Source organism: Vicia villosa, linkage group LG3, assembly GCF_029867415.1.
Source record: "Vicia villosa cultivar HV-30 ecotype Madison, WI linkage group LG3, Vvil1.0, whole genome shotgun sequence".
NCBI lineage: Eukaryota > Viridiplantae > Streptophyta > Magnoliopsida > Fabales > Fabaceae > Vicia > Vicia villosa.
Window position 1 is genome coordinate 102,310,438 of NC_081182.1, and position 4,723 is coordinate 102,315,160.

Sequence of the window (4,723 nt, forward strand, 5' to 3'; positions counted from 1 at the left end):
GATAAACATAATTGTGTTTTGTTAAATCGTTTCCTAATGAAGCATGACCTTTACCATGATTGGTTTATTTATTTTAAATAATTGTGGCACCCTTGTGTTTATGTTTTTACTCTGATATATTCATTTAAATTGCCGCGGGGTTTAGAAGGGTGTTACAGCCTTTGCCAAATTGGGAGTTTCGAGCGAGAGAATTCGAATTTCAAATTAATTGGCTTTCGCCAGATGAACGCGTGGAAAGATCTGAAGAAAGCAACATTTGAAGATGCGAACGAGGCACTCATCTGTATAAGAGACTGTTAGGGTCAAATTAGTATAAATAGGAGTCTTAGTTACTAGATTTCGTGTGTTCAAACTGATATACAAAAAATCACTAAATTACTCAAAGTACCAGAGCGAGAGAAACGGGTTTTGCTGATCATGTATGTATTAAGAACACCATAGATTTTCCTTACATTCGAAGTATATTTATTATTTTAGAATAAACTCAAGTTCCATTACTTTGTTTTTTACTCCATTTGAATTTCAGTCAAGTCTTTATGTCGTTTAAACTTTATCATTTATTGCATACTAGAGACCTTTTATTTTAAAATTGCTTATTTAGATTTTATTTCATTGTCGAATCTCACTATCATAGTCTAGGTTATTGTTCAAAAACCAAATCATGGATAGAATTATAGTAAAATCAACACTTGAGACACATGTCTTAGGATCAATCTAGTCGATCCTATAAGTTACCAAATACACATATTAATTTGGAAGACTAGCGGTTGTTTGTCAGAAATCACTGGTAATCACCATGTTGGCTGACACGGGCGCCTGTGTTGCACCTTTGATTTCTGTTTTGACATGCTGCTGGTGTGACACGGCGAGTGTGAGTTGACACGAGCGGACGTGTCAAACCTCTTGTAGTGTACAGGAAAATTTTCCAAATTCTTGCGAATTTTTCTAGTTTTCGCTCCGATTCTTCTTGAATGCTTATCTGAACCTAAAAACATTAAAGAGACACAACCAAAGCATAAATTGCAAAATATACTTGAAATAAACTGAAAACAGTAAAACCCGTAGTTAACTTATGGTAAATAAAATTGACTAAAACGGTAACAAAATACAAGCAAAGTGTTATAGTACCAACGGTGACTCATCATTCAGCCTAACCACTTGGCACACACTTGTCCCCAAGAGTTTCCTCTTGGGAGTTCCACTAAAAGAGATGAGAGTTTTTCCAAGGTTATAGCCACAGACCTTCTTACAATCAAATAGATATTTTAGTTGGCTAAATTCACAAACCAAATAGAGATTTTACCAGACTGAACTTAGGAACAAAACATAGTTTTTTAATGGCTAGACTCAACAACCAAACAAAGATGTTACTATGCTAATATCAAGAATAAAACAAATATTTTAATAGACTAATCTCGAGAGCCACACAAGAACTTTTGAATGGATAAAATCAATAATCAAACAAATACTTCTTACAAATATCTAACTCAAGAGAAAGCACCATCTTCATAAAAGTACAAACTCAACACAACATCAGTAGGAAAAAAAGACTCATTGGTATTTTTAAATCTCTCAGCACTAAAGCAACTTAAGTCAAAAAATGGAAAATAGATAAGTAGAGAGTATAAAGTGAGATAAAAGACTTTACAATTCAAAATCTGGTGTGTAATAGAAAAAGGAGATGCCCCCCATTTAGAGGAAAATAATGAGTTTAAGAAGGAAATGATCCATGGGCATTTTTAATGTTCTAATCAATTAATCCTAACTGTTTATCGACTAGACAAAACTCTAATTTGGAAATTTTTTAATAACGAAATCATTAATTGATTAAAAACATCTCTTACCCATTAAAAAAATTTATAATTCATTATGAGTTACAGATGATATAGGCTAGAAAATATAGTTGTGTGTGTTTTATTGTATGTGTGTGTATGCTGACTTAGTATCTCGAGAGTATTCTATACCTTTATATTAAATTGATCCCTCGGAAACGCGAAAAGCACCGAACCAGGCTAGCTTTCAAAGTTCCTCTCTTTCACTACTTTGGAGCTTCAATTTCCCTTACTTGACTCATTATTGATTTAGAACTTCATCAATAACTTGAGTCTTCTAACTGATGAGACTTGAGATAACTTATTTGATCATATCCATCATAAGAGATTGTTCGACAATTATCGTTGTAGACTTCACTGGACTCTGTTTGACCTTAGATGTTGTGATCATTGAGATGGATTGTCATTTTATCTCCCAAAGAACATCTTTACCATTGATAGTTAAAGACTTTTTAGTAAATGTCATTTGATTTAAGGTGGTGTCATCATCGAAATCATTATGATCATCTGACGGTTAATGACAGATATACATGCAAGCACATAGATCCACATATATACTACCATTGGTCTCTATTCTCAAGAAATGTGAGAATTATTTGGTGTATCAAAAAATTTCCAGTTAGTCGAGGCTAAGGGTATAAAAGATTTGACTATCAAACACCATGATCATGGGTTAGGTTCCAACAGGTGACACCAAATGACTCGTAGTGGACATTCTAATTCACGTGTTATTGGTGAATTATGATTTGAATGTAAACTCTAAATCGATCTTTCGCTTGGGTTCAACTATGGGAGGTGTGCCAACAAACACTTTTCCGGTTTAGTCAGTGACACCTGTAAGTGTGAGGTTCTTTGTTAGAATATCTACTATCTATCCAATACTAAAAGATTGACCATAGTGACTAAATTAACCTTCTACTAAAATTTCTTTAGTCTATATCTACTATCTATCCAATACTAAAAGATTGACCATAGTGACTAAATTAACCTTCTACTAAAATTTCTTTAGTCTATCAAAAGGACTACAAAGTAATTAACAAATTCAATAATACAAACTGCCAATTGGTGAGTTCTCATTGGATAGAAACCTTACTTTTGTACTTATCCTACTGATTTTCGTTGGAACACTTTCCACTACTCCTTTGTTTTCCATCCAACCAGCTTCATTTTGTTTGCAAAGACATACACTCACCCATTTCTCTCTTGATACCAGACACTAAGCTTGCAAGACACCAACATTCAACCGCCGGGTAAACGTCAAAACCATCTCAAGGCCAAAGGTCATCATCTTCCATCCTTTTTTTCTTCTTTTCTTTACATTTTCAGATTCCCATTTACTCCGATTTCCATCTTCCAAAATACTTTTTCTCTGTATTACATTGTTCATGTACATTATAATTGGTTTTTCTGTGTTTTACATTTTCCTACAATAAACATTCCAAACAAAATATGTAGCTTCCATGAACTGTAATGCTGTTGCTTTGTCCCTTTTTTGTTCTCTTAATGCTTAACATTATGATCACTTCTCTCTCATAACCCTTCTCTCTCATAACTCATATGAAACTACTCATCCTCGTCACTGTCCATACGTTTTCTCTGCAGAAGGTGTTCATCTTCATCGAAAACCCGGGTAAGACTCATCCTCATTGTTTCATCTAAAGTTTCATTCTCATATTTAGTATTTGTTCATAAAAATGCAAACTTTTTTATGTTCCTGTTTTTAGGCTTTCTTCATATAACTGATTCATTTAAAAAAGTCTACTATTTAGCTTCTTTGCAGAGTTCTCTTGCCTTTCAGAACGATTGTTCATGGCTTTTTATGCTTTCTACATAAAACTGTTTCATCTAAGTTTCATCCTCATATTTAGTTTTTGTTTATAAAAATGCATACTTTTTTATGTTCCTGTTTTTAGGCTTTTTTCATATAACTGATTCCTTTAAAAAAGTCTGATATTTAGCTTATTTGCAGAGTTCTCATGCCTTTCAGAACGATTGTTCATGGATTTTTAGCCTTTAGGATCATAAAACTGTTCATGGATGTTTTTATGTCTTTTCATACTTTTATCTTCATAAAAAGTCATACTTTTTTACTTCATAAAGTTTTCATATTAGCTGTAATGTTATGTCGTTGCATAGTGAGAAGAAAAATTATGTCTCTTCATACTTTTTTGACTTTTATCTTCATAAAAATTCATACTTTTTGTTGTTTACCGATTTTTAACTTTTAACTTTTTTGAGTTTTCATACTTTTTAACTATGTTGTATGGTAAGATACTTTGCCTCTTTACAAAATTATATCACTTTTGGAAGTATTTCGCTGTAATATTATCTATGGTTACAAACTGTGTTGTATGGTAAGGTACTTTACCTCATTTTCATGCCTTTTGATTTGTTTTGATACTAACAGTAATGCATTTGTTCAATAATGTATGCTGCTAATTGTTTTTTTCCTTTAAATCGCAGGGTGATCAAATTCATGTCACCACTAGGAGTCGAGACTTTAAAGATTGGATAGACCAAGTAAAGGAACATGAAACTTATTATCTTTATAATGGGGAGCATGTGGTTAATGATGGCCCTTTCAAAGTATGTTCCAACCAACTCAAGCTTCTCTTTAATGGAGGGACTACCTCACCAATGTGGACATACCAGAAATTCCACCTCACAAATTCAACTTTCATGCCATTGAAAACTTTCACAATATGATTAGTTATTCCATGCCATGAATCATTTTGTATTCTGGCTTTGTTATTGCTAATCCAACCATTAATGTCCTATTTTTTTAAATCTTGACTTCATCTCATCTTTCTTTGAAATAGATATTATTGGTGTTTTACAATATGTCATTAATCCATTCTTTTTTGAATGCTAACTGTTTTATGGGTGTAACT

At 32.7% G+C, this 4,723-nt stretch overlaps 1 long non-coding RNA gene across 1 annotated transcript; it reads left to right on the plus strand.

Moving 5' to 3' along the window:
• Positions 1–2,972: 2,972 nt before the first annotated feature.
• LOC131656444 (uncharacterized) lies at positions 2,973–4,508 on the plus strand. Its single transcript, XR_009300106.1, has 3 exons — positions 2,973–3,112; positions 3,435–3,462; positions 4,296–4,508. It is a non-coding gene; the product is annotated as an uncharacterized LOC131656444 (long non-coding RNA).
• The last annotated feature ends 215 nt before the right edge of the window (positions 4,509–4,723 follow it).